Source organism: Sorex araneus, chromosome 2 (genome assembly GCF_027595985.1).
Source record: "Sorex araneus isolate mSorAra2 chromosome 2, mSorAra2.pri, whole genome shotgun sequence".
NCBI lineage: Eukaryota > Metazoa > Chordata > Mammalia > Eulipotyphla > Soricidae > Sorex > Sorex araneus.
Genome location: NC_073303.1, coordinates 11823902 through 11846964, shown reverse-complemented (window position 1 = coordinate 11846964; position 23063 = coordinate 11823902). Strand labels below are relative to the sequence as shown.

At 48.4% G+C, this 23063-nt stretch overlaps 1 long non-coding RNA gene across 1 annotated transcript; it reads left to right on the top strand.

Moving 5' to 3' along the window:
• The first annotated feature begins 630 nt into the window (after window positions 1-630).
• Window positions 631-21927, top strand: LOC129402089 (uncharacterized). Its single transcript, XR_008628543.1, has 3 exons — window positions 631-853; window positions 1964-2132; window positions 21392-21927. It is a non-coding gene; the product is annotated as an uncharacterized LOC129402089 (long non-coding RNA).
• Window positions 21928-23063: the final 1136 nt, after the last annotated feature.

Here is a 23063-nt window from a genome sequence, read left to right as displayed (position 1 = left end):
TTTCAGAAATTGGCCAGGAAATGGATACGGAGCCCAGCTCCTTTGAGAGCTGGAGGAATTGCCTTGCCGGCTGGCATTGTTCGACAGGTCTCTGTTTGTCTTTCCAACTGGGTTTTTCCTAATCCTCCAAGCATTTGGGGATATCACTTACCTCACAAAGCAATCATAGGCAGGAACTTGTTAAGCCTCAGCTAACCACCATCACCCCCCGCCTTTTTATTCCCCCTTCTTTTTTCTTTTTCCAGGTTAATCAGGCCATAGGTGCAAAATTGCTTCTTAGACAATTCCGCTCGTGATGGGATCCCTCCGGGTTGATGGTAAACGTACAGGGTCCAAAAGAAACTGCGCGAGCTTCCCCCTCCTATCATTCTTTTTGACCTTTGAACATATAGCCCTGGGCAGTTGTCAGTATTTTATGATATTCAAAGATTCTCGTTTGATCAAAGGACAGATAGCATGGATAGGGCAAGTAGGTAACCTGCATTCCAACCGCACAGGGTTGGGTTGTAATTCCATCTGGCTTTGTGGGAAGGAATTGGCAGAAGGTTGGATTAGAGAGACAAGCGTCAACAGTGGGAGTAGGAAAAGAGGCTGAAATAAACAGAGAAAAAGACCTGAAATTTCCTATGCAGAATGCCCTGTGGGTCTTGCTGCCCAAGACGCGTGGACAGAGTGCTGTGGTGACGGTACTAGCTGTCCTTCCGGAAGTGTGAGCTGACTGTTGGGTTTGGTTGACGCCTGGAGGAGCGGGCTGAAGTCTCACCCAGGGAGTCCCTGCAGACGGACAGTACAGTTCCTGTCTTTAGCCATTGGCCTTCCAGGCACAGAAGCAGCTTTCCAGCCCTGGCATCAGGTGTGTGCTCATCCCTGAAAGAATGAATGCCATGGTTGGAATCAACCACAAGTGTGTGGGGGGCGGAGGGTAGGTCAGATAGAGAAGGAGACAGCATGACAAGAATAGCTGGAAATGGTCAGGTCGGGCGGGAGCTGGGTGTTAGAATTAGACAAAGGGATATTCCTGATAACTTTTCAGTGTATGTATGCAAACCACAATGTCCAAAATGGAGGGGGCGAGGGTGGAGAGAGAGAGAAAGAGAGAGCCAGAGAGAGAGAATGAAAGCACCTGTCATAGTGGAGGGTGGGGGGTGATGGGAGGGACCCTGGGGACACCAGTGCTGGGAAATGTGCCCTGGTGGAGGGATGGGTGTTGGAACACTGTACAAACTGAAGCCTAATAGTGAACAGCTTTGTAAGGGTCTATCTCACACTGATTCAATTAAAAATAAATGAACACCACGGGCTGGCTTTTCTCACAGACAAGAAACCATTTGCTGTTGGTTATTAACTGACAAGGGCACCCTTTCAGGCTGGGGCCCCTTCAACAAGGAGCAAGGGGAAAGACCTTAAAAACTACTCGTGGGCCAACGGGTCCCCTTTCAATTACCTTTTTTGCAAGTCTGTTTACCCCCCAGTGTGCCTTGAGTCAGGCCTGGGCTCCCAAACACTGGCACATGAAATTCACACCAGTGTCTGTCAGAGCTGGGAACTGACACCAATAATCCCCAGACAGTTATTTCTGCAAAGGTGTGAGGTTTGTTTTCTTAAATTTCTTTGAACCAACTTCCCCATGATTTGAGAGTTTCTTTTAAGAGGGACCCAAAAGGTCTGGCAGGAAGGAGGAGATCGTGAGTCTCAGGACTTCTGAAATGAGTAATGACATCAGCCTGAAAGTACCTGAAATATGACTATGGTCATTGTCACACCTTTTCTTCCCGAGCCACCGAAACATGACAAATACTCAACAGTTCACTTACTCACTTACAGCTTCCACTTTCCACTCCAGAAATTAATTTGCAGAATTGGTGGGGAGTCTAATGACGCATTTAATGAGAGAACAGCCAGGTGACTTCATTGGTATTAAGCAGAATAAACAAAGACATTAATTCACGAAATGAAATTACAGACGATGTCATAGTAAAGAACTCTTATGCTCAAATGACCAGCGACATGACACCGTGTGGAGAGAGCTGCTAACCTGAGGAAAACGAGCCAGCCGATGTCTTCTCTGGATACTTGGTTAAAAAGTTTTGCCATGTGCTGCCAGAGTGGTGAGGCCAAGGTTGACTGCCTGGGTGGGCTGCTAAGATTTCTACCACCCTGAACATTGATCCCATCTTCTGTCTCATCTGGTGAATAAAAAGAACTTGGTATAAGAAATAGCTGGTAGGGCCGGAGCGATAGTTCAGCGGGTAGGGCATTTGCCTTGCATGTGGCCGACCCGGGTTTGATCTCCGGCATCCCATAGCATCCCCAGAGCATCACCAGGAGTAATTCTTGAGTGCAGAGCCAGGAGGAACCCATTAGCATTGCTGGTGTGACCCAAAAAGCAAAAAAAAGAAAAAAAGAAAAAAGAAAGGAAGGAAGGAAGGAAGGAAGGAAGGAAGGAAGGAAGGAAGGAAGGAAGGAAGGAAGGAAGGAAGGAAGGAAGGAAGGAAGGAAGGGGAAGGGAAGGGAAGGGAAGGGAAGGGAAGGGAAGGGAAGGGAAGGGAAGGGAAGGGAAGGGAAGGGAAGGGAAGGGAAGGGAAGGGAAGGGAAGGGAAGGGAAGGGAAGGGAAGGGAAGGGAAGGGAAGGGAAGGGAAGGGAAGGGAAGGGAAGGGAAGGGAAGGGAAGGGCAGGGCTGGTAGGGAGCTGGCTCAGCGGGCGAGAGTGCCGGCTTTGTGTGAGGAGAGCTTGGTTCCCACACCCAGCACCGCTTGGTCCTCCAGCCCTGCCAGGAGCGAGCCCTGAACTCAGAGCCCGGAGCAGCCCGGAGTGAGTGCCACCAAGCAGGCCCCCAAACAGACAGAGGAGAAAGCTGACCAGAGGAAGAGGATGAATCAAATATGCGCAGATTATGTTTGATGGTGATGATGATGATTTGGGCTCTTGGGGACACTCCCAGGGACTATTTCTTTTTTAATTTTTGTATCGACTCCCCGTGAGATAGACCCTTACAAGGCTGTTCCTCACTGGGCTTCAGTCACAGTGTTCCAGCAGCCACCCCGGGGTCACACAGCCACCCCGCCACCAGCGTGCATCTCCCAGCACCAGTGGCCCAGGTGCCCTCCCGTCACCTCCCCCCCAACCCTGCCTGCCTCTACGGCAGGCACTGTTTTCTCTCACTCTCTTTCTGTCTCTGTCTGTCTGTGTCTCTCTCTCTCCCAGGGACTATTTCTGGCTCTGATGTCACTCTGGAGTGACACATGGTAATGCTCAAGGAAACATTTGTGGGAGTACCTAGGATCAAACCAGGGTCAGCCACATGCAAAGCAAGTACCTTAACCCCTATATTATCTTTCGGTCTGATTTTATTTTATTTATTTATTTATTTATTTATTTAGGGTTTTTGGGTCACACCCGGCGATGCACAGGGGTTACTCCTGACTCATGCACTTAGGAATTACTCCTGGCCATGCTCAGGGACCATATGGGATACTGGGAATCAAACCCGGGTTGGCCGTGTGCAAGGCAAACGCCCTACCCGCCTTGCTCTCACGCCAGCCCCTGATTTTATTATTTTTAAGTGCTGGCGCAGTGTTCTCCAATGTGGGCAATGCCAGCCTCCCCGAGGGGGTGACTGAGGAGGGCAGGAGTAGTCTTGGGTACAATTCTAGGAAATTCTAGGATTCTTTTTTTTAATTGTTTCTTTTTTTTTTTTTAGAGCATTACAAAGCCGTTCATGACTGAATTTTAGGCATACAGTGTTCCAACGCCCATCCCTCCACCAGTGTACATTTCCCAGCACCAGTGTCCCCAGGTTCCCTCCCATCACCCCCACCCATTGCCTGCCTCTTTGGCAGGTGCCCCCCTCCCGTCTCTCCTCTCTCTTTCACCCTCTCTCCTCTCTCTCTGTCTCTCTTCTCTCTCAATTCCTCCTCTCTCTCTCACTCTCTCTCTCCCTCTTCTCTCTCTCCCTCTCTCCTCTCTCTTCGTCTCTCCTCTCTCTGTCTCTCCTCTCTCTCTCTTTCTCTCCCTCTCCCTCTCCCTCTCTCTCTTACCCCCCCTCTCTCCTTTTGGGCACTGTGGTTTGCAGTGTCGATCCTGAAAGCTTATCCGGAACATCCCTTACCTGCTTTTAACCCTCAGCTCTTGTCCAGCGGGATCGTTCCCAGCTCTCACTGTCACCGCGTCTCTCCTCTATCCCGTCTCCCCTCAGTCCCCCACACACTCTGCACACTCTGGGCTCCTTTAGGCTTGTGGGCTTACAGAAGGTAGATTTCCAGGGGACAGCAGAGGATTTTTGTTTTTTTTCCTGAGGATGAGCCAGTCACTTGGGGGAACATCTGAACTTGAACAACCAGAACGTGTCCCAGGGGTGGGAACAAGGAGGTCTGGCGTGGCTGGGTCTGCTCAGAGCAGGTTTGGTCCCATGATGTCCTGCACAGACCATCCCTGATTCCCAAAATGCCTTACGATGGGGGGCGAAACCAAAGACCCAGTACCCAGCTGTCCCAGGACCCAGTACTTGAGTCCAAGCCAGCTCACTCAGGAGAGGCAGAGTAAGGTTGGCGGGATGAGGGGTGGGGGGTGGGGGAGGCACCAGGGTAGCCTCTCCAGGGGGTATAGTGGGTAAGGGTGGGGAGATCAGAGGAGGCCCCCGGGAGAAGAGAAAATTCCGGGGTGCTGAGAAGGTTCCTGCCAGCCCTGGTAAGGTCTGGACACGCCTTTCGCGGGGTTTCCTGGGCTGGCTGGCGCTAACCCCAGTGGGGATGATGAAATAACATTCTGACATCTACCCAGATGTTTTTTGCAGAGTTGGGGGGCCGCGGAGGGGGGGATGCAGCAAAGGCCGTCTTCCAAAAGACCCACCCTCGCCGCTCTGGGGACCGCGCCCGAGGGGAAGCCACGCAAAGCCAGCGCAGGCTGGCGAGAGCTTGATTTCCAGGGCGACTGGTGTTGCCAGCGCTGGGGCAGACGGAGCCGCGCTCTGTGCAGAAGGCTGGGTGCGGGGCGAGGCAGCAGATGGTTCGCAGGGACACGGCCCAGGCGCTAACGGCAACAGGGCCCAGGGCGCACAAGCGCTGAGTCAGCGAGCCGCGCGCGCGCTGCCTCGGGAATGAGCCGTGACAGGGTCGTGCCAGGACAAGAGTGGGGCTGGGAGCCCGGCTGAACCTCCCGGCGGCGGGCGGCGGGCAGCGGGCAGCGTCGCGTGCTCGCAGGAAGCCCGGGAACGCTTCGCAGCCTCTCTGAGCTGGTCTCCCGTGGGTCCCAGACGTCCGTGGCCCTCCCTGTGCCAGTCTCTCAAACCCGAGGATGCTCACAGCTTGCAAATGGGCCAAGTCTGTCCCTGAGAAATAGTCTAGGGATTAAGGCCCTTGCCTAGCATATGGCCAACCCCGGTCTGGTCCCGGGCATCCCTGAGCACTGAGCTGGGAGTAAAACCTGAGCACTGCCAGTGTGACTTGAAATCCAACCCCCTCTCAAAAATAAAAAAAATCTTGGGGCTGGAGCAATAGCACAGCGGGTAGGGTGTTTGCCTTGCACACGGCCAACCCAGGTTCGATTCCCAGCATCCCATATGGTCCTCTGAGCACCGCCAGGAGTAATTCCTGAGTGCAGAGCCAGGAGTAACCCCTGTACATCGCTGGGTATGACCCAAAAAACAAACAAAAAAAAATCAGAAAAATGTTATGGACGTTGTCTTCAGAATATCACTTTTCTAGTCACCCCATCTCCCCTTCCATATTTGACTGCAACTATGCAGAAGAGATGAAAATGAACTAATGAGGGAAAAGAAATCGGGGTAGCCGGGACCGTGGCTTGGATGGTGAGGCGTACGCCGAGCCCCAGTGAGACCCACAGTGTAAAAAACTAAGGCACGCTGAGGGGCGTGTGCACTCGCGGGCTCTCTGGGCGGCTGTGTCTCACCGCCCGCGTTCGGTGCTCTGGAACCACTGTGTATGGGCTGGATCGGGACGGCCGGTGGTCAAGGGCAGGCGAAGGAAGAATGAGGACCAAGCTGGTTGCTGATTAGTTACTGTTTATTCAAACTCCATCTTTCTCGTCTCCCCCACTCCCAGCCCCGGCCTCTCTCTGGATCTACTGCCACATCTCTGGATTCCCCTTCACTAGTCTCTCCCCCTACTTGTCTCTCCCACCTTGCCCTCTAGGCTACACACAGCCGGGCAGCAAAATCAACATAAGAAAGCCCTTCCTGTGGGCCATCAGGTTCAAAGGGAACACTACCTAAGGGCATTCCAAAGCCTTTCCTGACTCTTAAGGTGTTTTTTTCCTTTCCTTATTCCAAACACTTATTAACATCTTAATACTAGTTATTTCTGTATGGACATAGCAAGAGATTCATTGATACATTGAGGCTTGCAAAGCAGCTCTCCTGGCAACATCCTGCCAGACTCAACTACAGCACTCAGGCCAGATTAATCATTCCTAACCCTAGCAGGGTCCGAATCTAGTTATCACTGTTTGGATCATGACAGCATTTGTCCATGACCAAGCTCTTAACTTATAGTTAAGCGTTAGGCACTTTGGCCAGGCCCATCTCGATGCCAGGGTAGCACACAACTCACCGCTTGCCCTGGGTCCGTCTTGTTCCTCGTTGGGACCCTGCTTTTGGGAGTGCTAGGAAGTAAGGGGAGCTGAGGCTTAGGTTGAGAGAACAGATGCCCAGGAGGAAAATATCAGTAGAGTCAAATGACTTCCAGGTTACAAAAGCATAGCATTTGCTAAGTCTTCCTGTGTCCATACAAAAAGGACATGGCTCTGAATAAACTATGCAAAGGACTCAAGGAGAAGAGAAAAACAATATTTACAAGTCAACAGAACACTAAGAAAGAAGCTACAAATAAACACAGAGGAGTGGGAGCACTGTGATGGGAGTAACCCAATAAACCTAAACTACCTGAGGCTATGTTATCCTACACCACAGTTCAAGTCCTAGCACGGATGGATCCCTGAGTACCGGCAGACCCCTGCATCACTGGACCAAGGGATGGCCCTGTGGCTGAAATGTTTATCATTAGGGGAGCCCGGAGAATAGTGCAGTGACTTAGAACCACTTAAGACCCTGCAAGGGCTGGAGCGATAGTACAGCGGGTAGGGCGTTTGCCTTGCATGTGGCTGGCCCGGGTTCAATTCCCAGCATCCCATACTGTCCCCTGAGCACCGCCAGGAGTAATTCCTGAGTGCAGAGCCAGGAGTCACCCCTGAGCACGGCTGGGTGTGACCCCAAAAGCACACAAAACCAAAAACAAAACCCTGCAGATGTAAGGTCTTGAGTCTTATCCCCAGAACCACCGTCTGTGCCACGAATGGTCTCAAGGTTCTGCTGTGGTCCTGCTGTCTGTGGTGCTGTAATCCCGGTGCAGGAACCACAACTAGAGTCTGTGACAGCCAGCGAGCATTCATGCACACGCCATGTTAAAGGAATGACAGCCTGCGAGCACTGTGGCCAAATGTGCTCACAGCTCAGTGTGATGCACAAACCGGGGAGCACCATGACCAAGTGAGTCTGCGCCCCCTGGTCATCGCGACAGCTGGGTGGGGAGGGAGAGAGAAATAAAAATGAAACCACACACACACACACACACACACACACACACACACAGAGCTTAGTAATATCCCAAAGTAACTCTGAGGGTCCCCTCCCTGGCCCCCAAGCTCTCATCTGGAGTCATTTCACTAGTGTTCGGGCTACAATTCTATTTTGAAAGGCATGCATGCTGGTTTAAAATAAAAGGAGGCTAATCCACACTTGGCAAGAAATCTGGGGCTGGTGGGGGCTGGGATTGGTTGGGTTCACACTTAGAGAACTAGCAGGTCTCTCTCGGAAAAGTCCCTCTTCCTCTCCCGTCACCAGTGAAAGAGAGCTGGTGTGTACATGCGCACACATGTACTTCTGGCATCTTTCCTGAGGCTGCCAGGAGAGGACTTAGGTGAGGTCTGAGTGTGATGGGAAGCCCAGGCTGCCTGGAAGGGAATTATGATCATCGCTTTGTCTTCAGACCACATCCAGCCCATTACATTGATTTAAAAAAATTTTTTTAATTTTGTGATTTTTATTTTTATTTATTTATTCGTTTGTCTGTTTTTTCCTTTTGGGTCATACTCCTCGATGCACAGGGGTTACTCCTGGCTCATGCACTCAGGAATTACCCCTGGCAGTGCTCAGAGGACCATATGGGATGCTGGGAATCAAACAGGGGTCGGCCATGTGGGAGGCAAACGCCCTCCCCGCTGTGCTGTCGCTCCAGCCCCCCGTTATGTTAATTTTTTTAAAATGTTAATTTTTTTAAAAGTAAGGGTTACTCCTGGCTCTGCTGTTGGGAATGGCTTCTAGCAGTGCTTGGGGGGGCCATAGCGGATGCTGGGGTTCAAACTGTTGGCTGCATGTGGGATAAGTTCATTACCTGCTGTACAATCTCTCTGGCCCCATCAACCTGTTACACTTTATTTGTCTGTTTGTTTTGTTTTATTTGTTTTTGGGTCACACCTGGCGTGCACAGGGGTTACTCCTGGCTTATGCACTCAGGAATTCCCCCTGGCGGTGCTCAAGGGACCATATGGGATGTTGGGAATCGAACTCGGGTCAGCCGTGTGCAAGGCAAACACCCTCCCCGCTGTGCTATTGCTCCAGCCCCACCCTATTACATTTTAAAGGGCACAATCCTGTGTGTTTGTGTCCAGTCTGGATTGGCGGGAGGAAGCAGGAGACTTGGACCTGCCAGGTAAGAGAGGAGGGGCCTTAGGGTTTAGGGGCAGCAGGTATGCTGGGAACAGATAAAACTGGGTTCCACCTGGAATTAATTATTCTATTTTTCTGGTAATGATATACAATAGCAATTGTATAAGGTACCTACCTGAAACAAATATCATACATATATATATTTTTTGCTTTTTGGGTCACACCCGGCGATGCACAGGGGTTACTCTTGGCTCTGCACTCAGGAATTATTCCTGGTGGTGCTCGGTGGACCATATGGGATGATGGGAATCGAGCCCGGGTCGGCTGCATGCAAGGCACCAAATACCATATTTTTAATGACCCCCAAACAGAAAAAGGCAAGAGTTGCTGTAGCAAGGAGAATTCCCTGCTTGAAATGGGGAGAAGATTATCGAAGGTAACTAAAGTAGAGAAAGAATACCTTGAAAACTGTCTGCCACACAAGCAGGGGAATGTATGGAGTGGGTGGTGGTGGGGGGAATACTGGGGATTTTGGTGGTGGAAAATGTGCGCTGGTGAAGGGATGGGTGTTAGATGACCATATGATCAAAGTTCAAACATGAAATTGTTGTTATCTCACAGTCAGTTAATAAAAAATTAAAATAAAAAAAATGAAATGGGGGAGAAGTCTCAGGCAGTTTCATCCAGGGCTGGGAAGTTCCGTGCTTACGTCTCATGGATTTGAATTGGGCCAGTGAAGCCCCCCAGCAGAGCGGAAGGGGAGGAGGAAGCCAGAGCGGGAAGTTTGGGCATAGCCACTCACAGAGCCTGTGAAAACTGTTGCTGCGTTGGCCAGGAGAAGTCTTAGGCCGGGCCGGTTGACCGTCTCATTGGAGACCATGCCTTATTCTGCCATAATCTAAGATTCCCGGAGCTGGACATGTTTGCTAAATGTTGGTTTGCTTCATAGGTCATCATTTCCATCCTTGGCGTCACATACGGTCCCCCCAAGTGCCACCAGAGGTCATTCCTGAGCACAGAGCCAGGAGTAGCCCCTGAGCACTGCTGAGTATGTCCCCTAAACCAAAAATGAAAACAAATCAATGTTAATTCTGAGGACACCAACTAGCAATGCCCTTTCTGAAGTCAGAAATTCATTCTAAGAGCCTGTTCAGGGGCTGGAGTGATAGCACAGTGGGTAGGGTGTTTGCCTTGCACTCGGTCAACCTGGGTTCGATTCCCAGCATCCCATATGGTCCCCTAAGCAGCGCTAGGAGTGATTCCTGACTGCAGAGCCAGGAGGAACCCCTGTGCATTCCCAGGTGTGACCCAAAAAGTAAAAAAAAAAAAAAAAGAGCCTGTTCAAAGCTATCAAAGTCCGGAAGACTGAATGTAGAAGGTGGTAGAGGTGGTCATACTTTCTAGTCCCCTGGAATCCGAACCTGCCTTGGTGATTTTATCGTTTTTGGGAAAGCTGTTTGAGATTCATCAGGGGGATAAACTTCACCGAGTGATCACAAAGAGTGAAGACTTGGTGAGTGACAGCTCACAGGGGGCGGGGCAGATGGACACCCAAGTACCCTTGGTCTTGTTGTCCACTATAACTGATGAGCGACTGTGACAGTGCTCTCCCCAGCGTGGGCCTACGTAGAAATCAAAATCATGTGTCCTCATTATGAACTTCCCAAAAACGGACTCAAAGGACTAGATCTTGGGTGAGACCAGTTCCTGGCAACTCTGACTTTAGACTGATCCGGGGGACTTTATTTCCTCACCGGTGCCATGGGTGAAGTTGAATTTGGAGATATCTCAACCCTAAAAGATAATAAATGATGGTTCCTATGAAGACTAGACCTTCATTTGCATGTTCAGTTTCGTGAATTATAGCATCTAGGGCTCAGAGATTGGATACTGTCCTTTAAACACATCCTAATTACAACGAAAAAAGAAAAAAATTATATTCATCTGCTTTTTAAAAAAAAAAAAACAGAAGTTTCATTTCCTGCATTCCATATAGTTTGAAAAATATGACCCGTTTGGCTGACCATGAAAGCATACGAGTCTGAAATTAATTGGCAGCCCTGAATGTGGACATTCAAGTACTTGCTCAAACACTGCAACCTCCAAATCCCCGCCGCTCCACCAGCCTCTGAGACTGTATTTATGAACTGCTACATCTCCATCGCTTTCCCAGATTCCTCTGCTGTGCATATGTGGCTGCAAACCTCTGACCATCTCTGCAAGATCAATCCGGTCGTCAAATTTAACACTTCGTTGCCCCCAGTGCTGCAATTTCTATTCATTAAGCCACATCCAAGTGTAAGTCGCCGGTGGGTCCTATTGGTGTCAATCAAAGGAACTTGCTTCTGCCCTCAACTGCCTTCTTCAGTAAATGAACACTTCATCCAGCCTCCTCATTTTAGTGTCCCCAAACCTCTCTGCACTTCCACTGTCCCAATCCCGACCTTCTCATCCATGCAGACACCTACAGCAGTCACCCCGGGTCCCCTATTCTAACCTCCCACACCACCATCTCTCGAAAAAGCAAATGTGATGCTGCCTTTGTTTCGCAAGAATTTGTTGAGCCTTTCCAACATACCCAGTTCTATCCCCATCCTTGAGGGGTGAGTGGCATGGAGCACCATCTATGCCGCATGGGGCAATGGTCTCTAGGAACACGTGGACCCGTGGAGAGATGCTCAAAGAATGGGGAGGATGCCAAGCTATAAGGAAAGGAGAAAAGAAATGTTGGTGGATAGAGTGCTCAGGAAAGGTGCTTGATCTGCAAACTGAAGTGAGGCACAGCGGAGTAAAGAAGGTCTCATGCTGAGAACGCCCTAAAGCGGCAGCCACGTTAGTGTGTTTCGCCAAAAGCAAAAAGGCTAGTGGGATTGGAGAGAAGTGAGTAGGAAGGAGGTTAGGAGGGTGCACAGGACTAGACTACTTGGGGGCCAGCCATGGAGGAATTTTCAGCCCAGAAGCCCCTGACCTGGCTCACAGTTCTATATTGTCACGGTGTTGTGTAGAGAATAAACGATACGAGATGAAGGATGATTGCAAGGGGACTAGAGTGATAGCACAGGGACTGATTCAGTTCGATCCCCGGTTCTGGTTCAATTCTCAGCCCTGCGTTGGTTCCCCCAGACACCAATGGTGGCCCCAAAGCACTGCTTTATCCCTGGGTCCTCACGTGGCAGTTGTGAATAATGCTGCTATGAACATTAGTCTGCAAACCTCTGAGTCCCTGGGCCGGAGAGGCAGTGTACAGGGATGGAGGCACTTCGCTAAATGCGGCTGGCTGGGTCCGATCTTCTGCACCGTGCAGGGTTTCCTGAGAACCACCAGGAGTGATCATTGATTACAGACTCAAAAGTAAATCCTGAGCAAAGCCCGGGTGTGCCTCTCCCCCCCCCAAAAAAAAAAAAAAAAAAACACCCAGAGTTTCTGTTTGTAATGCTTTTGGTTTCTACCCAGAAGCAGGATGACTGAAATCTAGAGTAAATTTTGGCTTACTTTGAATGTAGAGATGGTAGAAATCGACTCTGCTTTGGCACATTCGATGGTTTTCTGTTTGGAAGGACCCAAGTCAGCGCAACATGGTTCAAACATCCTGCATGAGCTACCTCCCCCTGGACCATCTTCTGCTTCATGGCTTTTTTTTTTTTGGGGGGGGGGGAGGACCATCTTCTGGAGTCTCCAGCTCCCCTTGACTCTCTGGGTTTTTTGTTTGTTTGTTTGTTTGTTTGTTTTTCCCTTTTGGGTCACACCTGGCAATGCTCAAGGGTTCCTCCTGGCTCTGCACTCAGGAATTACTCCTCAGGGGACCATATGGGATGCTGGGAATCGAAGCTGGGCCTGCCGCATGCAAGGCCAATGCCCTACCCGCTGTGCTATCGCTCCAGCCCCTCTCCTTGACTCTCTGGAAGAGGCCATGCTGCCTCCGCTTCTGAGAAGTGCCTCCCAATTCATTGAGGTCCCCCTGGCACGGCTCTTCCCGGTCCCTCCAGAGGGAGGTGAGGTCTTCTACAGACACATCCTGGAAGCGCCCCACCCCCTCCCGTGACCTTGCTTTCCTTGACCACCCGCTTCCTGGAGCCCAAAGTGCTCTCCTGTTTGCGTCTGTGTAGCCCCGGAGACGGGAAGCGTTATTTGAGGGCCACCACTTAGGTAGAGCGCATGCTCACTGAGTCAGTGAACAAAGCAGACAGACCCTGCAATAAATTTGTCCTTTCCTCTGACACAGGACAACTTTTTTTTTTCCCAAATAATTTTTTAAAAGTTAAGCATCACGATTAACAAACCTGTCCGCGGTAGAGTTTCAGGCATGCGATGTTCCCACACTGGTGGGTTCCCACACTGGGGAGGCCACTTCCCTCCACCACTGTCCCCAGGTTCCCTCCCACCTCCCTTAATCCCACCTTTAAGCCTGCCTCCTTAACAGTCACATTTTTAAAATTCAATTATTGTAGTTTGAGTCCCCTGCTTACATTTTTGATGGCTCTGTGGTTTAGATATATCCACATACCATACCTCTATGCTGTGTTTTTAAAATCATTTTTTTTAATGGGTTACCATAGCACTGTAACACTCTATAAGTTTCGGGTGCTTATCGCTATAAATCAGTATGGGCATTAAGTTCACCATTACTCGTACAGTCCATCCTTCATCTTACAATTGTCCCTTTTACCTGCTTGACCCGACCCCCTCTTTCCCCCGCCCCCCCCTTCCCTTCTGGGAACCACTAATTGCCTCTGTGGTCTAAAAGTTTATTTTTGTTTTATTTAGCTCATGTGTTTAGTTTCTCTCTATGCCACATATGAGTGGACTCATATAGTGCTTGTCTTTCTCCGTCTGGTTTATTTCACTCCGTTTAACACCCACTAGGTCTGTCCAAGTGGTGATGAATGGCAGGATTTTATCTTTTTTAAATGCTTAAGCCAAATACTCTTCCCCTGTGTATCTGTATCATAGTGGTGTCCCATTCTTCCACGGATGGATGCTGAGTTCCCAATGCTTGGCTATTGTGAATAGTGTGAAAACGGGGTGTCTGTGTCTCCTCAAATTTATTTGGGGGGGCCTCACAGGTGGTGATCAGGAGACCCCAGGGGGCCATCCTGGTTATTCTTGGCCAATCCCGCCTACTTGGGGGATTCATGCTGCTTAGACAGTGATTGGAGGCTTTGAGAGCCACACACATCAGTGCTGGAAGGACCGGGTAACACCTAGGGTTGAACCAGGATTAATCATATGCAAGGCAGGTCCTTTACGACCTGCTCCCATGGAAGACAGTCATTTAAAAACTGAATTACAATTAAGAACACCCCCCTCCCTGGCCCTGGTAGCCTAATTGTATGACATTGATAGCGGTGGTTGGGGTGGGGGTGGGGGAATAAATTCAAGAACAACGGAATTGTGACCCCCTTCCCAGCCTGTGTGAGGGATTACTAAATTTAGAGTGAGTTCAACAGAATTTACATGCAGTTCCTCTGTCAAACTGGGCAGAGTCCTGCACGGGCAGCCTCTGGCCACGGCTGGCTCCCATGTGGAGAGTGTAAACACAGAACAATTTGCTTGTCACAGCAAGTGCTATTCAAGTACACCATTCTTTAAAAAAAATTATGATTGTTATTTTTATTTTTAATGAATCCCCGTGAGGTACAGTTACAGACTTACAAACTTTCATGCTTATGTTTCAGTCACACAATGATTGACTCACCCATCCCTCCGCCAGCGCCCGTCCTCCACCACCAACGTTATTTTTCCCACATCTGTTCTCTTATTTCAGTCTATGTATTTGTACTCTGTATCATTTTAGATTACAGATATTTTATCCCTAGATGTTTTAATAGAATGTATCTTCTAAAATCAGATAGATTATTAAAGTACAGTGAAACATATATTATTTTTATTGATTTGGACGGGAATCAGGGGCTCCTGGGGGTGGAGTGGGGAGCAGAGGCCCAGGGTGAGCAGCTCCTAGGCGCTGAGGAAAGTGGTACCTCCCCCAGGTCTGCAGGTCCAGAATTTGGGCCATCTTGGACCAACCGGTCATCTCTGACGAGACACATTTTTAGCCACCGGGTCTTCATACTTCTCATTAAACTTGGTAGAGCCCCACTTGGTGGAAATACGGATCTTCCTGTGGCCGTGGAACTTGAACCTTGCCCAGGACAGAGCCTCCATCCTTTGCTGTTGGGTGTAGTTGGGTGTAGGTGGCCGTGATGACTTGGCCAATGTGGACCCTCCCCCCATGCCTGGGAGCTTTCCAAAGGCACGCGGAGACCTGTGTGGAGCCCACGATTAGGGACAGCGTGAGAGCAGAGACAACCATCCATCCCAGAGAACTCTCCAAGGTTCCTGAGGATGGCGAATACAGGACACAGCCGCAGATTGTGCGTCTGCTACCGTTGGACACGGTGCCACGGTCAAGAGCCGCTGCTCTAAGGAGTGCACGCCACACCCAATGCATGGAAACTGAAAAAAAAAAAAAGTGTTTAAGTTTTTAACGCAATGCTGAGTGAGTGCAACCTCCCTCCCCCAACCCAAACCTCAACCTGAGTCCTGTGACTCCCAGGGTAGGACTGTCACCACTCATCCTGGGGCCAAATAGACGAGGGGGCGGGAGGAATGAGGGTCCACTTCACTCCACTCCTCTGCCCCGGAGTCCACTGGAAACTCTATCCTTGACGCCCCCACCCCCAAATGGCCTTAGAGCTAATTCCATCGTCAGAGCCAGGGACATGGAAACACCCAAAACCATGCCAGGAACCACTGTCAGCTGACATGTCGCTGGCTGTGCCTCTGTCCTTGACATACCCTCTGCTGAGCACTTCGAACAATTAACATCTGTAACCCAAATGCACACCTTCGACCTAACTGCATACTTTCAGCCTGGTCACACACCCTTTTTGGTTTGGTACCATTGAATTGCATTCAGCAGAGCCTGGCAAGCTCTCCGTGGCGTATTCAATACGCCAAATGCAGTAACAATGATGGGTGTCATTCCCCTTACCCTTAAAGAACCTCCAATGGGGCACCGCTGGGAAGAACGAGTAAGGAGAGGCTGCTAAAATCTCAGGACTAGGACAAATGGAGACGTTACTGGTGCCCGCTCGAGCAAATAGATGATCAACGGGATGACAGTGATACAGTGATGGTGAACACAATGCTGACCCAGTGAAGAACATTAAATCGCCACTTCTTAATCCCCATTCCCCAAAATGAGTCGTCTGAGAAAGCCGGACAGTGGGAGCTGCTTGCAGCAGGAAAGACCCTTCCCTGCAGGAGAGAATGTGGGGGTAACATAGGTGCTCCCTGCACCGTGGTCATGATCTGAAACTCTGCATGAAACTCTGTGTCAGGAATAGGTGTTGGCTGTCCTCACAGTCTAACTGTCATGGCTCATGTTTTCCTTTCTCCTCTGGCCCCTGAGGATTTAGAGACACGCCAGACCCAATTCTCTGCATCAAACTTTGACCTCAGTTTTCCTCATGTGCGTTCCTTAAAAAATCCCCTCTGCTTGGGACTGGAGCAATTGCACAGTGGGTGGGGCACTTGCCTTGCATGCGGCCGACCCGGGTTGGGTCCCGGGCGGTCCATATGGTCCCTCAAGCACTGCCAGGAGTAATTATTGAGTGTAGAGCTGGGAGTAACCCCGGAGCATTGCTGGGTGCGGCTCCCAAACAAACAAAAAACTCCTCTGCCATCCGTTGGGTAAATACATTTTTTTACCCCCTCTTTGCCTAGTGAACGTGCTTATTTTGGTGCCATAAGGCAGAGTTTCTCAACCCAGGGGTCATTGGGCCTTTATGTCATTTCAAGGGGGTCCCAAGCAAAAGGCGTATAAGTGGGGAGGGGGTGAGGCACACGCAACAGCATGAGACTGGGGGCCACTGATTGGACAGGGAGGAAACAAGCTTAAAGGGGGGGTCACACAAGAACCAGGAGGTCTGCCCCACAGCTTGGAAACTGGCCTCACATGCTGGGGGAAAAGGCAGCTGAGATAGAGAAGGGAACACCAAGTAGAGGATGTTGGGAGGACCCACTCGGGTTGAAAACTGCGTACCAAAAGTAGACTATAGATCGAGCATGATGGCCACTCAATACCTCTATTGCAAACTACAACACCCTACAGGAGAGAGAACAAAAGGGAATACCCTGCCACAGAGGCAGGGTGGGGTGGTGGGGGTTGGGGTAGGGGTGGTGGGAGGGATACTGGGAATATTAGTGGAGGAGAATGGGCACCGGTGGAGGGATGTAAACCAAATGCGAACATTAAAGTTCGTAAGTTTGTAACTGTACCTCACGGTGATTCACTAATAAAAATTGTTTAAATAAATAAATAAGTTTTTTAAAATGGGGGTCACAATTGGATAAAGGTTGAGAAGCAGTGCTATATAGCATTCTATTATAAATGTATGCACATATGTATGTGTTTGTATCTGTACAACCCTCTCTCGGTAGACACACTCTAGCTACTTCTCTATCCCTTTCTTGGTAAGATCCCTTGATTTGGTTTCTTTGTCTCTCGTTTCTACTTCCCATGTCATAAGCTCTCCCTGCTGGCTTTCTTGATCCCGGCCTGAGAGCCATGAACCGCCCAGTTATACGGTACTCTTATTCTTCACTCTGAGGTGCTGCCAAATCGCCCCCCAAAGCTGTTGTACCAATTTACGTTCCCACCAGCTATTCTAATCTTCACATCCTGAAATTGTTCACGTTTGGAATCGTTATCATTTTCGCCAACGTCCTGGTTTGAAATATCTCCTTGCTTTGCTTTGCGTTTTCCCAGCCACGCGGTTTGCTACACGTCCATACTGCTGGGTCTGCTGCTGGTTCTTCCGCAGTGAGTTGCCAATATCAACTTTTTTTTTTAATCCCCTAGATGGTTTATTATCTAACTGGATGATGGGAATGATATACCTCCACTTAAGAATGATGGCCTTATTGGAATACCATGCACACAAACACAAAACTTATATATATATTGTTTTGCTTTTTGTGTTATGCCTCGTGATGTTCAGGCGTTACTCCTGGCTCTGTACTCAGAAATTACTCCTGGCGGTGCTCAGGGGACCATATGGGATGCCGGGGAGCAAACCCGAGTCATTTGCTTGCAAGACAAACACCTTACCTGTTGCTTACCGCTCCAGCCTAATTTTACTTTTAAAGTGAAAAATATGTATGTAAAGGGCCCATCCCCAGTGATGCTCAGGGACTATTCCTGCCTCTGTGTTCATGAGTGACCTTCAGTGGTGCTCCAGAGATCAGGAATTTGAACCAAGGTCCCCCAAATGTAGGACCTTACCTCCTAACTAGCTGTCCAGCCCTACCCTTACTTTAAAAATTAAAAATTTGGGTCCGGAGCATAGCACAGCAGGTAGGGCATTTGCCTTGCACGCAGCCAATCTGGGTTCAATCCCCAGCATCCCATATGGTCCCCCAAGCACCGCCAGGAGTAATATATATGTGTGTGTGTGTGTATATACATATACAAATATATCACAACAAATATATCACAACTAATATGCACACCGCCAGGAGTGCAGAGCCAAGAGTCACCCCTGAGCATTGCTGGGTGTGGCCCCAAAAGCAAAATAAATAAATAAATAAATAAATAAATAAATAAATAAAATTTAAGGGGTGTTTGGAAGTCTCTGAGTGCGTGAACCTGAGAACTCAGTGCTTCATCTGCAATAGTGCTCAGGGGTGCCCCGTGGCGGGTGCCCGGGCCGGGGAAGCATATACTGTAAGGAACCCAACTCAGGCGCTGAACGTGCTAGGCCACCACTTGACCTATCTTCCCGGCCCTAAAATTGACCCTTTGAGAGTGTGCAGTGCTGTGTCCTCTACTATATACACAGCGTTATGCATCCATCAATACTGTCCAATTATATTGCGTTTCATGAGCTCCAACCCCACCAGAAGTTTGGTGCCCATATTAGCGGACACCCTCTGTGTCTCTCCCTCCATCCCCCAGCCTCCACCAGTAAGCTTGTCTCTGTGAATTTGCTTATTGGGGACATTTTATATCTATGAATGCAAATAATAAAATTTATTCTGAAATAAGATGGAGCTGTAAATAGTTATTTTAGTGAGGTAGCACTGTAGCACTATTGTCCCGTTGTTCATCGATTTGCTCGAGCGGGCACCAGTAACGTCTCCATGGTGGGACTTGTTGTTACTGTTTTTGGCATGTTGAATATGCCATGAGAAGATTGCCAGCCTCTGCCGTGCGGGCGGGATACTTTCAGTAGCTCCCTGGGCTCTCCAAGAGGGACCGAGGAATCGAACCCGGGTCAGCTGCTTGCAAGGCAAACACCCTACCCGAGGTGCTATCGATCCAGCCCCATTTTAGTGAGGTATAAGATAATTTTGCATATTGAGTTATGTAAATCACCCCATGCCTAGCTGATTTTTATTTCTATCCAAATCTTAATGTCTTTCCCCTACTACTATTAGTTGTGATATATTTGTATATGTATATATATATATACACACACACATATATATATATTATATATCCACCTTCCTCATTCCTAACATCTTTCACCTTTAGGGATTTCCAGTGATCCAAATTTCCCCTTTGAAAAGCATTGGCCTAGAGCAAATCATAGTCTAAACAGAGCTCTTATAAGAGCCCAACTAAAATTCAGTCTTGTTTACATTTGGCTGGACTAAAAGGGTCATTTCAAGACAGTCAAGGACTAGAATAAAGAAATGGTCTATAATAAATCTAAGAGATTTAATGTCTAAAAGTTGGGGGGTCTCTAAATAAACTTCCGGCTATAACTGTATGATTAAAGAGAAATAAAGTGGCTAAAGCCCAGTAATTCCAGGATGAACATCATGAAGTGTACGTTTATATGCATATGAAATGGTGTATAGTAGAGAAATGGGAACACAAATCATGAATTCCCTCTCTGAAGCATATTCCTTGAGAGCTAAAGGTTGGTTGGAAAAGAAATAAAGAAATAGTGATTTACATTAAAGAAGAAAACTTCCAATAAAAAAATGTTCAACCCCATAAGACCAAAAAAAGATTGGGTTCAATCAAAATGTAAAGCTCAACCTAATCATATTTTAGTTTTCTAATCATTTTCCAAAACCAATGATGGTGGTGGCTGTTGATTTCCTTTGGCCATTCTGATAAGCCAAATGGTGTTATTAATTTTATGAATTCAGAGCTCGATATTAAGCTACCTTCAGTGGCAATTTTCCTCCCTATTTTTCTCTTGGGCTTTGGAAATCCAAATTATCCCAACATGCCTTTTGACATTAATATGATGTTGTTTCCTCACTACATGTAAGCTCTTCCAGAGGCTTTGCAAGCCCATCAACATTTCACGCATGCCAACAAGGGCTGAACAAGCACATTCCCTGCCAGACAGATAGCGACTGTGGATATTGTTATACAGGCTGGCAAGTGCCCTCAGGGACTACATGTTTTTCAAGTTCTTTGGCTATGTGTGAGATCTAAACATCAAGGGACGAAGCAGACATTTATAAAAGAACTGCAATATGGCTTTTTTTTTTTGACATGAAACTTCCCTTTATTTATCACGCTCTTCTATTTAGCCTTCCTTTGAAGAGAAATGTGCCAGATCCTCTCACGCTTTCCAAAACAAGAAAAAGGAGCTTCATCCACCAGAGACCAGAACGCCAGCGACCTCAATTCACTGGGGCAACCCCGTCTAACTCTGAGAAGATTTTTTTTCCGAGGCTGTGGTTTATGAGTTTCAGGCACATTCATAAACTAACGGCATTGGAGGGGCTTTCCAAGTTGGGGGACGGGGGCGAGGGAGGGGGCTCCTGTCTGTGTTTATGTCTCCTTTGAGACGGACAGAGCACATGATGTGTGGACTAGCAGAAAGAATTGTTTGGGCAACTAGAAATGGATTTGCTCCCTTGGGACCAAAATCTCTTATTTTTGTATCTGTCTACTTATCAGATGTTTTTTGTTTTTTTTTTTAAGAAGTGCTTTTGAGTACAGTGTCTTTGTAGACTTCCAGACTTCAAAAGATTTTAATTATCAAAGTTCAGTCAATAATTCTGAAGGTTTGTACCTCAGACACTTACCATAGAACTCAACAATCAATTGGATGCCAAAAGCATGGCGGAAGCAGTTAATATCAAGACAGGCAGCTGAAACGATATGTCCAGTTCTTTGTTTTCCAGAATCGTTCCATTTTCCAGAAAGTCTTCTTATAAATGGTCTAAAAGCTACCTTGGGGCTGGAGTGATAGCACAGCGGGTAGGGCTGCATGCTACTGACCTGGGTTCAATTCCTAGCACCTCATATGGTCCCCTGAGTACTGCTAGGAGTAATTCCTGAGTGCAGAGACAGGAGTGACCCCTGTGCATCACCAGGTGTGACCCAAAAAGCAAAAATTAAATTAAATTAAATTAAATTGAAAAATAAAAGCAATCTTACTGTTCGATTGAGGTGGTTCTCAAATTTTGACTTATCGGATTCCTGGGTTCTATCCCCACCCAGCCTTCGGGTTAATATCCAACATAACTCCCCAATTTTGCTGTAGGGTATCAACTAACTCTAGATGATTATGATTCAGATGTTGATGATCGTAGTTGGGAACTGGGGGAAATGATACCCTACTTTCCCGCCGTGCTCTCTTCGGCTAGTTTATGTTGACAAAGCTTACATGAAGACATGCTTGTGTTTCTCCTGCAACTCTTGTTTTTTTCACGTTGTCTTCCAATATTTCTTGTAGGTCTTTTGTGTATGATGTTATGTGACAATTTTATCGAAGAATTTGGTGACAGGAAGATGTGTTCTCTCCTGAAGAGCAGATTTCCCTCCATTATCAACCAAGAGGATAAACGAGGGTCTGTGTGTGCTGGACTCTCTGGCTGCCTCAGCGGCGTGGCGAGCAGACAAGTATCCCATCGCAACCTCCCCTCGCTCTTCCTCAGTCCGGCTTCTGCACTCTCTGACCAGGTCATACCTCTTCTGCTGCAAATAGCTCTGCATCTTGCCGTGCTTTCTGAGAAGCAGAGAGGAGAAGGCATGAAAAAGTGCTGGGAACATGTGAAACGGGCTGTAGCCTCATGTGAACAATGATTTCTTTCTTTTTTTAAATTTTTTTTTTCATTGAATCACCATGAGATACAGTTACAAAGCATTCGTGATCGGGTTTCAGTCATACAATGTTCCCGCACCTTCACCCATCCTTCACCCACCACCCATCCTGCTGCTGCTGCTGCTGCTTCTGCTTCCTCTACTTATTCTGCTTCTTCCTCCTCCTCCTCCTCCTCCTCCTCCTCCTCCTTCTCCTCCTCTTCCTCCTCCTCCTCCTCCTCCTCCTTCTCCTCCTCCTCCTTCTCCTCCTCCTCCTTCTCCTCTTCTTCCTTCTCCTCCTTTTCCTCCTCCTTCTTCTCCTTCTCCTCCTCCTTCTCCTCCTCCTCTTCCTTCTTCTTCTTCTTCTTCTTCTTCTTCTTCTTCTTCTTCTTCTTCTTCTTCTTCTTCTTCTTCTTCTTCTTCTTCTTCTCCTTCTCCTTCTCCTTCTCCTTCTCCTTCTCCTTCTCCTTCTCCTTCTCCTCCTTCTCCTTCTCCTTCTCCTTCTCCTTCTCCTTCTCCTTCTCCTCCTCCTCCTCCTCCTCCTCCTCCTCCTCCTCCTCCTCCTCCTCCTCCTCCTCCTTCTCCTTCTTCTTCTTCTTCTTCTTCTTCTTCTTCTTCTTCTTCTTCTTCTTCTTCTTCTTCTTCTTCTTCTTCTTTCTTCTTTTCTTCTCCTCCTCTCTCCCTCCCTCTTTCTCCCTCCCTCTCATTCTCTACCTCTCTCTCTATCTCTTTCTCTCTCTTCCTCCCTCCCTCTTTCTCCTTTTTGGCATTATGGTTTGCAATGCAGATACTGAGAGGCCATCGTGTTTGCTCCTTTACCCACTTCCAGCACACATCTCCCATCCCGAGCAATCCCTTCCAACTATCATTGTCATAGTGGTCCCTTCTGCATCCTTTCCCTGCAGGCCACAAGCTTCCTGGGGTCTGCCCTGCAGGCCCCGGGGTACCTCCCACCGAGTGTTGGTCCTTCCTTCAGGCATGTCGTTCTAACTCATCAGAACTAACTTTTCTGTTTATTTATTTACTTTTTTAGTTTTGGGGCCACACCCAGCAGCTGCTCTGGGGCTATTCATGGCTCTGTGCTCAGGAGTGATCCGTGGCATTGCAGGGGGGGGGGGGGCGCGGGGAAACGATCCTATATTGGGAAGTTACTCCTGGCTCAGTGTTCAGTGCTTAGGGGAGCTTATGTGGTACCCAGGAAAGAACTAGGGTTCTTTATGAACGCCTTTGTGATCCAAGTCTTCATCGGACTCTTAAATTTGCCCACTGGGATAGCAGAGGTAGCTAAAGCCAGGAAAGGACAACTCCAAAAGCAATAAGGTGAT